The sequence below is a fragment of the Patagioenas fasciata genome, chromosome 29 (genome assembly GCF_037038585.1).
Source record: "Patagioenas fasciata isolate bPatFas1 chromosome 29, bPatFas1.hap1, whole genome shotgun sequence".
NCBI classification, from domain to species: Eukaryota; Metazoa; Chordata; class Aves; order Columbiformes; family Columbidae; genus Patagioenas; species Patagioenas fasciata.
Window position 1 is genome coordinate 4,310,228 of NC_092548.1, and position 19,552 is coordinate 4,329,779.

Genomic DNA, 19,552 nt, shown 5'->3' on the forward strand with positions numbered 1-19,552 from the left:
AGGGCCCATTGTGACATCCTGGGGATCCCTTCTTGGCCCCGGGGCCCATTGTGACGTCTTAGGACCCCCCGTTGTCCCCAGGGCCCATTGTGACATCCTGGGGATCCCTCCTTGTCCCCAGGGCCCATTGTGACGTCCCAGGACCCCCCACTGTCCTCAGGACCTATTGTAACATTCAGGGGACCCCCTTTGTCACTGGGGCCCATTGTGACATCCCAGGACCCCCCTTTGTCCCCAGGGCCCATTGTGACATCCTGGGGACCCCCATGTCACTGGGGCCCATTGTGACGTCCCAGGACCCCGCATTGTCCCCAGTGCCCATTGTGACACCTTGGGGACCCCCTTGTCACTGGAGACCCGTTGTGACAGCATGGGGACCACCCCTTGTCCTCAGGGCCTATTGTGAACATCCTGGGGAACCTCCATTGTCCCCAGAGCCCATTGTGAGTTCCTGGAGACCCCCTTGTCCCCAGGTCCCATTGTGACATCCTGGGCAGCCTCTTTGTCCCCACGGCCCATTGTGACATCCTGGGGACCTCCTTGTCCCCAGGACCCATCCTGGCACCGTGGAGACCTCTCTTGTCACTGGGGACCCATTGTGACACCATGGGGACCTCCCATTGTCCTCAGGGCCCATTGAGACATCCTGGGGACCCCCTTTGTCACTGGGGACCCGTTGTGACATCCCAGGAACCCCATTGTCCCAAGGGCCCATTGTGACATCCTGGGGACCCCCCTTTGTCTCCAGGACATATTGTGACACCGTGGGGACCACATTAGTCCCCAGGGCCCATTGTGACATCCTAGGGATCCCCTCTTGTCCCCAGGGCCCATTGTGACGTCCCAGGACCCCCCATTGTCCCCAGGGCCCATTGTGACCTCCTCGGCACCCCCTTGTCCCTAGGGCCCATTGTGACATTCACGGGACCCCCCTTTGTCCCCAGGACCCATTGTGACATCCTGGGGACCCTCCTTGTCCCCAGAGCCCATTGTGACATCCAGGGGACCCCCTTTGTCCCCAGGGCCCATTGTGACATCCTGGGGTCCCCCCTTTGTCCCCAGGACCCATTGAAATGTCCCAGGACCACCGTTTGTCCCCAGGGTTCATTGTGACATCCTGGGGACCCCATTTGTCCCCACGGCCCATTGTGGCACCATGGGGAACCCCTTTGTCACTGGGGCCCATTGTGACATCCCAGGACCCCACTTTGTCCCCAGGGCTTATTGTGACACCATGGGGATCTCCCTTGTCCCCAGGGCCCATTGTGACATCCCATGACCCCCCTTTATCCCCAGTGCTATTGTGAAATCCTGGGGACCCCTTTTGTCCCCAGGGCCAATTGTGGCACCATGGGGAACCCCTTTGTCACTGGGGGCCATTGTGACATTCCAGGATTCCACTTTGTCCCCAGGGCTCGTTCTGACACCTTGGGCACTCCCATTGTCCCCAGGGCCCATTGTGACATCCTGGGCAACCCCATTGTCCCCAGGGCCCATTGTGACATCCTGGGGACCCCCATTGTCCCCAAGGCCCATTGTGACATTCCAGGACCCCCCATTGTCCCCAGGGCCCATTGTGACATCCACTGCACCCCCTTGTCCCCAGGGCCCATTGTGACATTCAGTGGACCCCTCTTTGTCCCCAGGGCCCATTGTGACATCCTGGGGACCCCCGTTGTCACTGGGGCCCATTGTGACGTCCCAGGACCCCCCATTGTCCCCAGGGCCCATTGTGACATCCTGGGGATCCCTCCTTGTCCCCAGGGCCCATTGTGACGTCGCAGGACCCCCCGTTGTCCCCAGGACCCATTGTGACATTCAGGGGGCCCCTTTGTCACTGGGACCCATTGTGACATCCCAGGACCCCACATTGTCCCCAGGACACATTGTGACATCCTGGGGACCCCACTTGTCTTCAGGACCCATTGTGACACTATGGGGACCCCCCCTTGTTCCCAGGGCCCATTGTGACACCGTGGGTACCACCCTTGTCCGCAGGGCTCATTGTGACATCCCAGGACCCACCTTTGTCCCCAGGGCCCATTCTGATACCGTGGGGATCCCCTTTGTCCCCAGAGCCCATTGTGACATCCATGGGACCCCCTTTGTCCCCAGGGCCCATTGTGACATCGCAGGACCCCCCTGGGCCCCAGGGCGCATTTTGACATCCTGGGGATGCCCCCTTGTCACCGGGACCCGTTGTGACGTCCCAGGACCCCCCATTGTCTCCAGGGCCCATTGTGACATCCTGGGGATCCCTGCTTGGCCCCAGAGCCCATTGTGACGTCTTAGGACCCCCCCTTGTCCCCAGGGCACATTGCGACATTCAGGGGACGCCTCTTTGTACCCAGGGCACATTGTGAAATCCTGGGGACCCCTTTTGTCCTCAGGGCCAATTGTGGCACCATGGGGAACCCCTTTGTCACTGGGGGCCATTGCGACATTCCAGGATTCCACTTTGTCCCCAGGGCTCGTTCTGACACCTTGGGGACTCCCATTGTCCCCAGGGCCCATTGTGACGTCTTAGGACCCGCCATTTTCCCCAGGCCCCATTGTGACATTCAGGGCACCCCCTTGTCCCCAGGGCCCATTGTGACATTCCGGGGACGCCTCTTTGTACCCAGGGCACACTTTGACATCCTGGGGACCCCCCCTTGTCACTGGGGCCCATTGTGACGTCCCAGGACCCCCCATTGTCCCCAGGGCCCATTGTGACATCCTGGGGATCCCTCCTTGTCCCCAGGGCCCATTGTGACATCCCAGGACCCCCCATTGTCCCCAGGGCCCATTGTGACGTCCCAGGACCCCCCATTGTCCCCAGGGCCCATTGTGACATCCTCAGCATCCCCTTGTCCCCAGGGCCCATTGTGACATTCAGGGGACTCCTCTTTTTCCCCAGGGCCCATTGTGACATCCTGGGGACCCCGCCTTGTCCCCAGGGCCCATTGTGACGTCCCAGGACCCGCCATTGTCCCCAGGGCCCATTGTGACATTCTGGGGATCCCTCCTTGTCCCCAGGGCCAATTGGGACGTCCCAGGACCCCCATTGTCCCCACAGCCCATTGTGACATTCAGGGGCCCCCGTTTGTCACTGGGGCCCATTGTGACATCCCAGGACCCCACATTGTCCCCAGGGCCCTTGTGACATCCTGGGGACACCCCCTTATCTCCAGGGCCCATTGTGACATCCTGGGAATCCCTCCTTGTCACTGGGGCCCATTTTGACATTCAGGGGACCCCCCATTGTCCCCAGGGCCCATTGTGACATCCTCTGCACCCCCTTGTCCCCAGGGCCCATTGTGACATTCAGGGGACCCCTCTTAGTCCCCAGGGCCCATTGTGACATCCTGGGGACCCCACTTGTCCCCAGGACCCATTGTGACACTATGGGGACCCCCTCTTGTGCCCAGTGCCCATTGTGACACCGTGGGTACCACCCTTGTCTGCAGGGCTCATTGTTTCATCCCAGGACCCCCCATTGTCCCCAGGGCCCATTGTGACATTCAGGGGACCCCCCTTTGTCCCCAGGGCCCATTCTGATACCGTGGGGACCCCCTTTGTCCCCAGGACCCATTGTGACATGCTGGGGACGCTCTTTGTCCCCAGGGCCCATTGTGACATCCTGGGGACCCTCCTTGTCCCCAGAGCCCATTGTGACATCCAGGGGACTCCCTTTGTCCCCAGGGCCCATTGTGGCACCATAGGGACCCCCTTTGTCACTGGGGCCCATTGTGACATCCCAGGACCCCCCCTGGTCCCCAGGCCCCATTGTGACATCCTGGGGACCCCTTTGTCCCAAGACTTCATTGTGACATCCTGGGGACCCCCCTTGTCCTCAGGGTCCATTGTGACAGCCCAGGACCTTACATTTTCCCCAGGACCCATTGTGATATCCTGGGGCCACCCCCTTGCTCCCAGGGCCCGTTGTGGCACCGTGGGGACACCCCGTTTGTCCCCAGGGCCCATTGTGACATCCCAGGACCCCCCTTTGTACCCAGGGCCATTGTAGCACCATGGGGTCCCCTTTGACCCCATGGGCCATTGTGGCACCATGGCAACCCCTTTTGTCCCCAGGGCCCATTGTGACATCCTGGGGACCCTCCTTGTCCCCAGAGCCCATTGTGGCACCGTGGGGACCCCCTTTGTCCCCAGGGCCCATTGTGACATCCCATGACCCCCCTTTGTCCCCAGTGCTATTGTGAAATCCTGGGGACCCATTTTGTCCCCAGGGCCCATTGTGACACCATGGGGAACCCCTTTGTCACTGGGGGCCATTGTGACATCCCAGGATTCCACTTTGTCCCCAGGGCTGGTTCTGACACCTTGGGGACTCCCATTGTCCCCAGGGTCCATTGTGACATCCTGGGCAACCCCATTGTCCCCAGGGCCCATTGTGAAATCTGGGGGACGCCCTTGTCCCCAGGACCCATCGTGGCACCGTGGGGACCCTCCTTGTCACTTGGGCCCATTGTGACACCATGGGGACCCCCCCTTTGTGTCCAGTACCCATTGTGACATCCTGGGGATCCCTCCTTGTCCCCAGGGCCCATTGTGACGTCCCAGGACCCCCCATTGTCCCCAGGACCCATTGTGACATTCAGGGGACCCCCTTTGTCACTGGGGCCCATTGTGACATCCCAGGACCCCACATTGTCCCCAGGGCCCATTGTGACATCCTGGGGACCCCACTTGTCCCCAGGACCCATTGTGACATCCCAGGAACCCCCCCTTGTGCCCAGAGCCCATTGTGACACTGTGGGTACCACCCTTGTCCGCAGGGCTCATTGTGACATCCCAGGACCCCCCTTTGTGCCCAGGGCTCATTGTGACATTCTAGGACCCCACTTTGTCCCCAGGGCCTATTGTGACACCATGGGGAACCCTCCTTGTCACTGGGAATCCATTGTGACACCATGGGGACCCCCCCTTTGTCCCCAGTGCCCATTGTGACATCCTGCGCACCCCCCTTTGTCCCCAGGGTCCATTGTGACATCCTGGGCAACCCCATTGTCCCCAGGGCCCATTGTGACATCTAGGGGGACGCCCTTGTCCCCAGGACCCATCGTGGCACCGTGGGGACCCCCATTGTCCCCAGCGCCCATTGTGACGTCCCAGGACCCCCATTGTCCCCAGGGCCCATTGTGACATCCCAGGACCCCACTTTGTCCCCAGGGCTTATTGTGACACCATGGGGATCTCCCTTGTCCCCAGGGCCCATTGTGACATTCAGGGGCCCCGTTTGTCACTGGGGCCCATTGTGACATCCCAGGACCCCACATTGTCCCCAGGACCCATTGTGACACTATAGGGACCCCCCCTTGTGCCCAGTGCCCATTGTGACACCGTGGGTACCACCCTTGTCCGCAGGGCCCATTGTGACATCCTGGGGACACCCCCTTGTCCCCAGGGCCCATTGTGACATCCTGGGGATCCCTCCTTGTCCCCAGGGCCCATTGTGACATTCAGGGGACCCCCTTTGTCACTGGGGCCCATTGTGAAATCCCAGGACCCCACATTGTCCCCAGGGCCCATTGTGACATCCTGGGGACCCCCCCTTTGTCCCCAGTGCCCATTGTGACATCCTGCGGACCCCCCTTTGTCCCCAGGGCCCATTTTGACATTCAGGGGACCCACCATTGTCCCCAGGGCCCATTGTGAGGTCCCAGGACCCCCCATTGTCCCCAGGGCCCATTGTGACATCCTCGGCACCCCCTTGTCCCCAGGGCCCATTGTGACATTCAGGGGACCCCACATTGTCCCCAGGGCCCATTGTGACATCCTGGGGACCCCACTTGTCCCCAGGACCCATTGTGACACTATGGGGACCCCCCCTTGTGCCCAGGCCCCATTGTGAAACCGTGGGTACCACCCTTGTCCGCAGGGCTCATTGTGACATCCCAGGACCCCCCATTGTCCCCAGGGCCCATTGTGACATTCAGGGGACCCCCCTTTGTCCCCAGGGCCCATTCTGATACCGTGGGGACCCCCTTTGTCCCCAGGGCCCATTGTGACATCCTGGGGACCCTCCTTGTCCCCAGAGCCCATTGTGACATCCTGGGGACCCCCCCTTGTCCCCAGGGCCCATTGTGACATCCTGGGGACCCTCTTTGTCACTGGGGCCTATTGTGACATCCCAGGACCCCCCTTTGTCCCCAGGGCCCATTGTAGCACCATAGGGACCCCCTTTGTCACTGGGGCCCATTGTGACATCCAAGGACCCCCCATTGTCCCCAGGGCCCATTGTGATATCTGGGGGACGCCCTTGTTCCCAAGGCCCATTGTGACATCCTGGGGACCCCCCCTTGTCCCCAGGGCCCATTGTGACACCATGGGGACCCCCCATTGTCCCCATGGCCCATTGTGACATCCTCGGCACCCCCTTGGTACGAGGGCCCATTGTGACATCCTGGGGACCCCCCCTTGTCCCCAGGGCCCATTGTGACGTCCCAGGACCCCCCATTGTCCCCAGGGCCCATTGTGACATTCTTGGACCCCACTTTGTCCCCAGGGCCCATTGTGGCACCATAGGGACCCCCCCTTGTCCCCAGGGCCCATTGTGACACCCCAGGACCCTCCCTGGTCCCCAGGCCCCATTGTGACATCCTGGGGACCCCCTTTGTCCCAAGACTTCATTGTGACATCCTGGGGACCCCCCTTGTCCCCAGGGCCCATTGTGACATCCCAGGACCCCCCATTGTCCCCAGGGCCCATTGTGACATCCTCGGCACCCCCTTGTCCCCAGGGCCCATTGTGACATTCAGGGGACCCCTCTTTGTCCCCAGGGCCCATTGTGACTTCCCAGGACCCCACATTGTCCCCAGGGCCCATTGTGACATCCTGGGGATCCCTCCTTGTCCCCAGGGCCCATTGTGATGTCCCAGGACCCCCCATTGTCCCCAGGGCCCATTGTGACATGCTCTGCACCCCCTTGTCCCCAGGGCCCATTGTGACATTCAGGGGACCCCTCTTTGTCCCCAGGGCCCATTCTGATATCCTGGGGATCCCTCCTTGTCCCCAGGACCAATTGTGACGTCCCAGGACCCCCCATTGTCCCCAGGACTTATTGTGACATTCAGGGGACCCCCTTTGTCACTGGGGCCCATTGTGACACCATGGAGACCCCCGCTTGTCCTCAGGGTCCATTGTGACATCCTGGGCACCCCCCATTTTCCCCAGGACCCATTGTGACATCCTGGCCATCCCCTTGCTCCCAGGGCCCGTTGTGGCACCATGGGGACACCCCCTTTGTCCCCAGGGCCCATTTTGACATCCCAGGACCCCCCTTTGTCCCCAGGGCCCATTGTAGCACCATGGGGACCCCCTTTTACCCCAGGGCCCATTGTGACATTCAGGGGACCCCTCTATGTCCCCAGGGCCCATTGTGACATCCTGGGGACCCCCGCTTGTCCCCAGGGCCCATTGTGACGTCCCAGGACCCGACATTGTCCCCAGGGCCCATTGTGACATCCTCTGCACCCCCTTGTCCCCAGGGCCCATTGTGACGTCCCAGGACCCCCCATTGTCCCCACGGCCCATTGTGACATTCAGGGGACCCCACTTTGTCCCCAGGGCCCATTGTGACATCCTGGGGACCCCCTTTGTCGCCAGGGCCCATTGTGGCACCATGAGGACCCTCTTTGTCACTGGAGCCCATTGTGACATCCCATGACCCCCCTTTGTCCCCAGTGCTATTGTGAAATCCTGGGGACCCCTTTTGTCCCCAGGGCCCATTGTGACACCATGGGGAACCCCTTTGTCACTGGGGGCCATTGTGACATTCCAGGATTCCACTTTGTCCCCAGGGCTCGTTCTGAACACCTTGGGCACTCCCATTGTCCCCAGGGCCCATTGTGACATCCTGGGCAACCCCATTGTCCCCAGGGCCCATTGTGACATCTGGGGGACGCCCTTGTCCCCAGGACCCATCGTGGCACCGTGGGGACCCTCCTTGTCACTTGGGCCCATTGTGACACCATGGGGACGCCCCCCTTTGTCCCCAGTGCCCATTGTGACATCCTGCGGACCCCCCTTTGTCCCCAGGGCCCATTTTGACATTCAGGGGACCCACCATTGTCCTCAGGGCCCATTGTGAGGTCCCAGGACCCCCCATTGTCCCCAGGGCCCATTGTGACATCCTCGGCACCCCCTTGTCCTCAGGGTCCATTGTGACATCCCAGGACCCCCCATTGTCCCCAGGGCCCATTGTGACATTCAGGGGACCCCCCTTTGTCCCCAGGGCCCATTGTGACATCGTGGGGACCCCTTTGTCCCAAGACTTCATTGTGACATCCTGGGGTCCCCCCTTGTCCTCAGGGTCCATTGTGACAGCCCAGGACCTTACATTGTCCCCAGGGCCCATTGTGATATCTTGGGGACCCCCTTGTTCCCAAGGCCCATTGTGACATCCTGGGGACCCCCCCTTGTCCCCAGGGCCCATTGTGACATCCCAGGACCCCCCATTGTCCCCAGGGCCCATTGTGACATCCTCGGCACGCCCTTGTCCCCAGGGCCCATTGTGACATCCTGGGGACCCCCCCTTGTCCCCAGGGCCCATTGTGACGTCCCAGGACCCCCCATTGTCCCCAGGGCCCATTGTGACATCCTGGGGATCCCTCCTTGTCCCCAGGGCCCATTGTGATGTCCCAGGACCCCCCATTGTCCCCAGGGCCCATTGTGACATCCTCTGCACCCCCTTGTCCCCAGGGCCCATTGTGACATTCAGGGGACCCCTCTTTGTCCCCAGGGCCCATTGTGACATCCTGGGGACCCCCCCTTGTCCCCAGAGCCCATTGTGACATCCTGGGGACCCCCCCTTGTCCCCAGGGCCCATTGTGACGTCCCAGGTCCCCCCATTGTCCCCAGGGCCCATTGTGACATCCTGGGGATCCCTCCTTGTCCCCAGGGCCCATTGTGACATCCCAGGACCCCCCATTGTCCCCAGGACCTATTGTGACATTCAGGGGACCCCCTTCGTCACTGGGGCCCATAGTGACACCATGGAGACCCCCGCTTTTCCTCAGGCTCCATTGTGACATCCTGGGCACCCCCCATTTTCCCCAGGACCCATTGAGACATCCTGGCTACCCCCTTGCTCCCAGGGCCCGTTGTGGCACTATGGGGACACCCCCTTTGTCCCCAGGGCCCATTGTGACATCTCAGGACCCCCCTTTGTCCCCAGGGCCCATTGTAGCACCATGGGGACCCCCTTTGACCCCAGGGCCCATTGTGGTACTATGGCAACCCCTTTTGTCCCCAGGGCCCATTGTGACATTCTTGGACCCCACTTTGTCCCCAGGGCCTATTGTGACACCATGGGGACCCCTCCTTGTCACTGGGGACCCATTGTGACACCATGGGGACCCCCCCTTGTCCTCAGGAGTCATTCTGACATCCTGGACACCCCCCATTGTCCCCAGGGCCCATTGTGACATCCTCTGCACCCCCTTGTCCCCAGGGCCCATTGTGACATTCAGGGGACCCCTCTTTGTCCCCAGGGCCCATTGTGACATCCTGGGGATCCCTCCTTGTCCCCAGGGCCCATTGTGACGTCCCAGGACCCCCCATTGTCCCCAGCACCTATTGTGACATTCAGGGGACCCCCTTTGTCACTGGGGCCCATTGTGACAGCATGGGGACCCCTCCTTGTCACTGGGGACCCATTATGACACCATGGGGACCCCCCCTTGTCCTCAGGACTCATTCTCACATCCTGGACACCCCGCATTGTCCCCAGGGCCCATTGTGACATCCACTGCACCCCCTTGTCCCCAGGGCCCATTGTGACATTCAGGGGACCCCTCTTTGTCCCCAGGGCCCATTGTGACATCCTGGGGACCCCCCCTTGTCCCCAGAGCCCATTGTGACGTCCCAGGACCCCCCATTGTCCCCAGGACCCATTGTGACACTATGGGGACCCCCCCTTTTGCCCAGGGCCCATTGTGACCCCGTGGGTACCACCCTTGTCCCCAGGGCCCATTGTGACATCCTCTGCACCCCCTTGTCCCCAGGGCCCATTGTGACATTCAGGGGACCCCTCTTTGTCCCCAGGGCCCATTGTGACATCCTGGGGACCCTCTTTGTCACTGGGGCCTATTGTGACATCCCAGGACCCCCCTTTGTCCCCAGGGCCCATTGTAGCACCATGGGGACCCCCTTTGACCCCAGGGCCCATTGTGGCACCATGGCAACCGCTTTTGTCCCCAGGGCCCATTGTGACATTCTTGGACCCCACTTTGTCCCCAGGGCCTATTGTGACACCATGGGGACCCCTCCTTGTCACTGGGGACCCATTGTGATACCATGGGGACCCCGCCTTGTCCTCAGGACTCATTCTCACATCCTGGACGCCCCCCATTGTCCCCAGGGCCCATTGTGACATCCACTGCACCCCCTTGTCCCCAGGGCCCATTGTGACATTCAGGGCATCCCTCCTTGTCCCCAGGGCCCATTGTGACGTCCCAGGAGCCCCCATTGTCCCCAGGACCCATTGTGACATTCAGGGGACCCCCTTTGTCACTGGGGCCCATTGTGAAATCCCAGGACCCCACATTGTCCCCAGGGCCCATTGTGACATCCTGGGGACCCCCCCTTTGTCCCCAGTGCCCATTGTGACATCCTGCGGACCCCCCTTTGTCCCCAGGGCCCATTTTGACATTCAGGGGACCCACCATTGTCCTCAGGGCCCATTGTGAGGTCCCAGGACCCCCCATTGTCCCCAGGGCCCATTGTGACATCCTCGGCACCCCCTTGTCCCCAGGGTCAATTGTGACACTATGGGGACCCCCCCTTGTGCCCAGGGCCCATTGTGACACTGTGGGTACCACCCTTGTCTGCAGGGCTCATTGTGACATCCCAGGACCCCCCATTGTCCCCAGGGCCCATTGTGACATTCAAGGGACCCCCCTTGTCCCCAGGGCCCATTCTGATACCGTGGGGACCCCCTTTGTCCCCAGGGCCCATTGTGACATCCCAGGACCCCCCTGGTCCCCAGGGCCCATTGTGACATCCTGGGGACCCCCTTTGTCTTAAGACTTCATTGTGACATCCTGGGGACCCCCCTTGTCCTCAGGGTCCATTGTGACAGCCCAGGACCTTACATTGTCCCCAGGGCCCATTGTGATATCTGGGGGACCCCCTTGTTCCCAAGGCCCATTGTGACATCCTGGGGACCCCCCCTTGTCCCCAGGGCCCATTGTGACATCCCAGGACCTTACTTTGTCCCCAGGGCCCATTGTGACATCCTGGCGACCCCCCCTTGTCCCCAGGGCCCATTGTGACATCCTGGGGATCCCTCCTTATCCCCAGGGCCCATTGTGACATCCCAGGACCCCCCATTGTCCCCAGGGCCCATTGTGACATCCTCTGCACCCCCTTGTCCCCAGGGCCCATTGTGACATTCAGGGGACCCCTCTTTGTCCCCAGGGCCCATTGTGACATCCTGGGGATCCCTCCTAGTCCCCAGGGCCCATTGTGACGTCCCAGGACCCCCCATTGTCCCCAGGGCCCATTGTGACATTCAGGGGACCCCCTTTGTCCCCCGGGACCATTGTAACACCGTGCGGACCCCCTTTGTCCCCAGGGCCCATTGTGACACTGTGGGGAACCCCCTTGTCCCCAGGGCCTATTGTTACGTCCCAGGACCCCCCATTGTCTCCAGGGCCCATTGTGACACCTTGGGGACCCCCTTGTCACTGGAGACCCATTGTGACAGCATGGGGACCACCCCTTGTCCTCAGGGCCTATTGTGAACATCCTGGGGAACCTCCATTGTCCCCAGAGCCCATTGTGAGTTCCTGGAGACCCCCTTGTCCCCAGGTCCCATTGTGACATCCTGGGGAGCCTCTTTGTCCCCACGGCCCATTGTGACATCCTGGGGACCTCCTTGTCCCCAGGACCCATCCTGGCGCTGTGGAGACCTCCCTTGTCACTGGGGACCCATTGTGACACCATGGGGACCTCCCATTGTCCTCAGGGCCCATTGAGACATCCTGGGGACCCCCTTTGTCACTGGGGACCCATTGTGACATCCCAGGAACCCCATTGTCCCAAGGGCCCATTGTGACATCCTGGGGACCCCTCTTTGTCTCCAGGACATATTGTGACACCGTGGGGACCACATTAGTCCCCAGGGCCCATTGTGACATCCTAGGAATCCCCTCTTGTCCCCAGGGCCCATTGTGACGTCCCAGGACCCCCCTTTGTCCCCAGGGCTCATTGTGACATTCTAGGACCCCCCTTTGTCCCCAGGGCCCATTGTAGCACCATGGGGACCCCCTTTGACCCCAGGGCCCATTGTGGCACCATGGCAACCCCTTTTGTCCCCAGGGCCCATTGTGACATTCTTGGACCCCACTTTGTCCCCAGGGCCTATTGTGACACCATGGGGACCCCTCCTTGTCACTGGGGACCCATTGTGACACCATGGGGACCCCCCCTTGTCCTCAGGACTCATTCTCACATCCTGGACACCCCCCATTGTCCCCAGGGCCCATTGTAACATCCACTGCACCCCCTTGTCCCCAGGGCCCATTGTGACATTCAGGGGACCCCTCTTTGTCCCCAGGGCCCATTGTGACATCCTGGGGACCCCCCCTTGTCCCCAGGGCCCATTGTGACGTCCCAGGACCCGACATTGTCCCCAGGGCCCATTGTGACATCCTCTGCACCCCCTTGTCCCCAGGGCCCATTGTGAAGTCCCAGGACCCCACCTTGTCCCCAGGGCCCATTGTGACGTCCCAGGACCCCCCTATGTCCCCAGGGCCCATACTGATACCGTGGGGACCCCCTTTGTCCCCAGGGCCCATTGTGACATGCTGGGGACCCTCCTTGTCCCCAGGGCCCATTGTGACATCCAGGGGACCCCCTTTGTCCCCAGGGCCCATTGTGGCACCATGAGGAACCTCTTTGTCACTGGAGCCCATTGTGACATCCCATGACCCCCTTTGTCCCCAGTGCTATTGTGAAATCCTGGGGACCCCTTTTGTCCCCAGGGCCCATTGTGGCACCATGGGGAACCCCTTTGTCACTGGGGACCATTGTGACATTCCAGGATTCCACTTTGTCCCCAGGGCTCGTTCTGACACCTTGGGGACTCCCATTGTCCCCAGGGCCCATTGTGACATCCTGGGCAACCCCATTGTCCCCAGGGCCCATTGTGACATCTGGGGGACGCCCTTGTCCCCAGGACCCATCGTGGCACCGTGGGGACCCTCCTTGTCACTTGGGCCCATTGTGACACCATGGGGACGCCCCCCTTTGTCCCCAGTGCCCATTGTGACATCCTGCGGACCCCCCTTTGTCCCCAGGGCCCATTGTGACATTCAGGGGACCCACCATTGTCCTCAGGGCCCATTGTGACATCCCAGGACCCCCCATTGTCCCCAGGGCCCATTGTGACATCCTCGGCACCCCCTTGTGCTCAGGGCCCATTGTGACATTCAGGGGACCCCTCTTTGTCCCCAGGGCCCATTGTGACGTCCTGGGGATCCCCAATTGTCCCCAGGGCCCATTGTGACGTCCCAGGACCCGCCATTGTCCCCAGGGCCCATTGTGACATCCTGGGGATCCCTCCTTGTCCCCAGGGCCCATTGTGACGTCCCAGGACCCCCCATTGTCCCCAGGGCCCATTGTGACATTCAGGGGCCCCCGTTTGTCACTGGGGCCCATTGTGACATCCCAGGACCCCACATTGTCCCCAGGGCCCATTGTGACTTTCAGGGGACCCCACTTGTCCCCAGGACCCATTGTGACACTATAGGGACCCCCCCTTGTCCCAGTGACCATTGTGACACCGTGGGTACCACCCTTGTCCGCAGGGCTCATTGTGACATCCTGGGGACACCCCCTTGTCCCCAGGGCCCATTGTGACATCCTGGGAATCCCACCTTGTCCCCAGGGCCCATTGTGACATCCCAGGACCCCCCATTGTCCCCAGGGCCCATTGTGACATCCTCGGCACGCCCTTGTCCCCAGGGCCCATTGTGACATCCTGGGGACCCCCCCTTGTCCCCAGGGCCCATTGTGACGTCCCAGGACCCCCCATTGTCCCCAGGGCCCATTGTGACATCCTGGGGATCCCTCCTTGTCCCCAGGGCCCATTGTGATGTCCCAGGACCCCCCATTGTCTCCAGGGCCCATCGTGACATCCTCTGCACCCCCTTGTCCCCAGGGCCCATTGTGACATTCAGGGGACCCCTCTTTGTCCCCAGGGCCCATTGTGACATCCTGGGGACCCCCCCTTGTCCCCAGGGCCCATTGTGACGTCCCAGGACCCCCCATTGTCCCCAGGGCCCATTGTGACATCCTGGGGATCCCTCCTTGTCCCCAGGGCCCATTGTGACGTCCCAGGACCCCCTGTTGTCCCCACGACCTATTGTGACATTCAGGGGACCCCCTTTGTCACTGGGGCCCATTGTGACACCATGGAGACCCCCGCTTGTCCTCAGGGTCCATTGTGACATCCTGGTCACCCCCCATTTTCCCCAGGACCCATTGTGACATCCTGGCCATCCCCTTCCTCCCAGGGCCCGTTGTGGTACCATGGGGACACCCCCTTTGTCCCCAGGGCTCATTGTGACATCCCAGGACCCCCCTTTGTCCCCAGGGCCCATTGTAGCACCATGGGGACCCCCTTTGACCCCAGGGCCCATTGTGGCACCATGGCAACCCCTTTTGTCCCCAGGGCCCATTGTGACATTCTTGGACCCCACTTTGTCCCCAGGGCCTATTGTGACACCATGGGGACCCCTCCTTGTCACTGGGGACCCATTGTGACACCATGGGGACCCCCCCTTGTCCTCATGACTCATTCTGACATCCTGGATGCCCCCCATTGTCCCCAGGGCCCATTGTGACATCCACTGCACCCCCCTGTCCCCAGGGCCCATTGTGACATTCAGGGGACCCCTCTTTGTCCCCAGGGCCCATTGTGACATCCTGGGGACCCCCCCTTGTCCCCAGGGCCCATTGTGACGTCCCAGGACCCCCCATTGTCCCCAGGATCCATTGTGACATTCAGGGGACCCCCTTTGTCACTGGGGCCCATTGTGAAATCCCAGGACCCCACATTGTCCCCAGGGCCCATTGTGACATCCTGGGGACCCCCCCTTTGTCCCCAGTGCCCATTGTGACATCCTGCGGACCCCCCTTTGTCCCCAGGGCCCATTTTGACATTCAGGGGACCCACCATTGTCCTCAGGGCCCATTGTGCGGTCCCAGGACCCCCCATTGTCCCCAGGGCCCATTGTGACATCCTCGGCACCCCCTTGTCCCCAGGGTCCATTGTGACACTATGGGGACCCCCCCTTGGCCCCAGGGCCCATTGTGACACTGTGGGTACCACCCTTGTCTGCAGGGCTCATTGTGACATCCCAGGACCCCCCATTGTCCCCAGGGCCCATTGTGACATTCAGGGGACCCCCCTTGTCCCCAGGGCCCATTCTGATACCGTGGGGACCTCCTTTGTCCCCAGGGCCCATTGTGACATCCTGGGGACGCTCTTTGTCCCCAGAGCCCATTGTGACATCCAGGGGACCCCCTTTGTCCCCAGGGCCCATTGTGGCACCATAGGGACCCCCTTTGTCACTGGGGCCCATTGTGAGATTCCAGGACCCCCGCTTTGTCCCCAGGGCCCATTGTGACATCCTGGGGACCCCCTTTGTCCCAAGACTTCATTGTGACATCCTGGGGTCCCCCCTTGTCCTCAGGGTCCATTGTGACAGCCCAGGACCTTACATTGTCCCCAGGGCCCATTGTGATATCTGGGGGACCCCCTTGTTCCCAAGGCCCATTGTGACACCCTGGGGACTCCCATTGTCCCCAGGGCCCATTGTGACATCCCAGGACCCCCCATTGTCCCCAGGGCCCATTGTGACATCCTCTGCACCCCCTTGTCCCCAGGGCCCATTGTGACATTCAGGGGACTCCTCTTTTTCCTTAGGGCCCATTGTGACATCCTGGGGACCCCCCCTTGTCCCCAGGGCCCATTGTGACGTCCCAGGACCCCCCATTGTCCCCAGGACCCATTGTGACACTATGGGGACTCCCCGTTGTGCCCAGGGCCCATTGTGACACCGTGGGTACCACCCTTGTCCGCAGGGCTCATTGAGACATCCCAGGACCCCCCATTGTCCCCAGGGCCCATTGTGACATTCAGGGGACCCCCCTTTTTCCCCAGGGCCCATTCTGATACCGTGGGGACCCCCTTTGTCCCCGGGGCCCATTGTGACATGCTGGGGACGCTCTTTGTCCCCAGGGCCCATTGTGACATCCTGGGGACCCCCCCTTGTCCCCAGGGCCCATTGTGACGTCCCAGGACCCCCCATTGTCCCCAGGGCCCATTGTGATATGCTGGGGAGCCCTCTTTGTCCCCAGGGCCCATTGTGAAATTCAGGGGACCCCAACTTGTCCCCAGGGCCCATTGTGACATCCTGGGGACCCCATTGTCACCAGAGCCCATTGTGATATCCTGGCGACCGCCCTTTGTCCCCAGGGCCCATTGTGACATCCCAGGACCCCCTTTGTCCCTGTCGAGGGTTAAGATTGCGGGGTGACAATCAAACCCTGGCAGATGTGTTGTCAACCTCCTCTCCCCCCCCCAATTCCCCCTTTTGCCCCTCCCTCTCCCCCCTTCCCACTCAGCACAGGCGATCGGGAGGGGAAGAAGCACAGAGGGGAGAGAGTTGGAAAAGTTCAAGATGTTTTACTGATGCTACTGATGAGAACAGAGAAAATGATACAAATATACAAAACCAATCTTGTAAGTCTGAGCAACTGCAGAGCCAGCACCCAAAGTCCTGGATCAGACTCTGCAGCCAACCGGAGCTGGATTCAGTCTCTCACTGGCCTCCGTTCGCAGGGACGACCAGCAAGGTCCTCTCCTGATGTCGGCCATGAGGAAAAAAGGGAGAAAGGGAAAAGGGGCGAGATCCTCGTGATCTCCCACTTTTCTATGAAGTATTCACGTGAATGGAATGTTATTCACCGTTGGTCAGTCTCTCGATCACCAGTTTCTCGTTGCCCCTCTCGCGAGATGTCCATCTGTGCTTGTCAATAAGTTTGCATTCCCTTGCTGGGTTTAACCAAAACATGTGTCGGGTTCTCCAGGAAAATGCAGCTGATATGAAGCTTGAGCTGACAGGCAAATTCACTAAAAGAGAAACTTGTTTTTAACAAAACCAGGACATTCCACCCCTTATCATATGACATTCACTGAATACTTAAACCTTATCAATACAATCTATCAATACAATCTAATTAATCACTACTACTATATATATATACATATGTACATGTATACACAGGAGTAATTAATCAGTGGACCATCCTTTGAAAAGTTCATTAAGTTCATTTTGTCACCACAGTCTCCCAGGGCAGGGAAAATGGTCCAAGTGCATCTCATGACCCCTGTTGGTGGGTTAAGGACACCAACTTCCAAGAAGGTGTCGGGCGCCACTCGAAGGAGCCAGCGCTGGTTTCATCACCATTGTCTTGATCTGAAAGACACTTATTAAACATTGTTAGTGCGGCAATTCACATCGTACAGTTCAGCATTGCATATTTTCACCTAAAATCAAATCCCCTTGAGGTGCACACCGAACTTCTCCATCCTTAAGCATCACCCACCAGGTGCTGCCAGGTCCCTGGGCAAAAACAATCCCACGAATAGGTTTGCCTGTGCCTGAGGCAGGAGGAACCCAGACTGCCTTTCCTAACATATTTTTCATGTGTACTACAGGGACTTTATCTCCTTCCACAGTCCATAGAATTTCTGATTGGGCAGGCCCGGCTCGATTGGTTGATCCCCTGGTGTTGACCAACCAAGTGGCTTTTGCTAAATGTGAATCCCAGTTTTTAAAGGCTCCACCACCCAGTGCCTTTAGTGTAGTTTTTAACAAACCATTGTACCTTTCAGTTTTCCCAGAGGCTGGTGCATGATATGGAATATGATATACCCACTCAATACCATGTTCTTTGGCCCAATTGTCTATAATACTGGTTTTGAAATGAGTACCATAGTCTGATTCAATTCTTTCTGGCGTACCCGGCCACCAAAGGACTTGCTTCTCAAGGCCCAAGATGGTATTTCGGGCTGTAGCAGGAGGTACGGCAGATGTTTCCAACCATCCAGTGGTTGCTTCCACCATTGTAAGTACATAACGCTTACCTTGACGTGTTTGTGGAAGTGTAATATAATCAATCTGCCAAGCTTCTCCATACTTACACTTTAACCATCACCCCCCACATAAGGACCCCCCATCTAAGGACCCCCCAGTTGTGCCCAGGGCTCATTCTAACATATCAGGACGCCCCATTGTCCCCAGGGCCCATTGTGACGTCCCAGGACCCCCCGTCATCCCCAGGGCCCATTGTGACATCCTGGGGACCTCCCTTTGTCCCCAGGGCCCATTTTGACACCGTGGGTATCCCCCTTGTCCCCAGGGCCCATTGTGACATCCTGGGGACCCCCAGTTGTCCCCAGGACCTATTGTGACAACCTGGGGACCAACCTTTGTCCCTAGGGCCCATTGTGACATTCCAGGACCCCCCATTGTCCCCAGAGCCCATTGTGACATCCTGGGGACCCCCATTGTCCCCAGGGCCCATTGTGACATTCAGGGGACAGCCTTTTTCCCAAGGGCCCATTGTGACATCCCAGGGCCCCCCTTGTTCCCCAGGGCCCATTATGGCATCCTGGGGACTCCCCTTGTCACTGGGGACCCATTGTGGCACCGTGGGGACCCCCCATTGTCCCCAGGGCCCATTGCGACATCTCAGGACCCCCCAGTTGTCCCGAGGGCCCATTGTGGCATCCGAGGACCCCCCTTTGTCCCCATGGCCCATTGTGACACCATGGGGACCCCCTTTGTCACTGGGGCCCATTGTGACATCCCAGGACCCCCTTTGTCCCCAGCTCCCATTGTGACAGTCAGGGGACCCCACTTTGTCCCCAGGGCCCACTGTGACATCCTAGGACCTCCCTTTGTCCCCAGGGCCCATTGTGACATCCGGTGGACCCCGTTGTCCGCAGGGCCCATCGTGGAACCATGGGGACCCTCCTTGTCACTTGGGCCCATTGTGACACCATGGGGACCACCCCTTTCTCCCCAGAGCCCATTGTGACATCCTGGGGACCCCCATTGTCCTCAGGGCCCATTGTGACATTCAGGGGACAGCCTTTTTCCCAAGGGCCCATTGTGACACCGTCGGAACCCTCGTTGTCCCCAGGGCCCATTGTGATATCCTGGAGACCCTCTTGTCCCCAGGGCCCATAGTAGCACCCTGGGGACCCCCTCTTTCTTCCCAGTGCCCATTGTGACATCCCAGGACCCCCCATTGTCCTCAGGGCCCATTGTGACACCATGGGGACACCCCTTTGACTCGAGGGCCCATTGTCACATCCCAGGAGCCCCCTTTGCCCCCAGGGCCCATTGTGACCTCCTGGGGACCCGCCCTTGTACGCAGGGCCCATTGTGAAGTCCCAGGACCCCCTTTGTCCCCAGGGCCCATTGTGACATCCTGGGGACCCCCCTTTGTCCCAAAGACCCATTGTGAC

General features: G+C 60.2%; 1 long non-coding RNA gene across 2 annotated transcripts in view; it reads left to right on the plus strand.

The window, feature by feature from the left end:
* The window catches only part of LOC136113822 (uncharacterized), a 50,418-nt gene extending 32,371 nt beyond the window's left edge, over positions 1–18,047 (plus strand). Inside the window, exon 3 of one of the 2 annotated variants that reach the window (XR_011736020.1) lies at positions 17,361–18,047. This is a non-coding gene — a long non-coding RNA (uncharacterized lncRNA). Of the gene's footprint in view, positions 1–16,638; positions 16,753–17,360 lie in introns of those variants that run through there. The other variant, XR_011736019.1, reaches the window with a different exon arrangement.
* Positions 18,048–19,552: the final 1,505 nt, after the last annotated feature.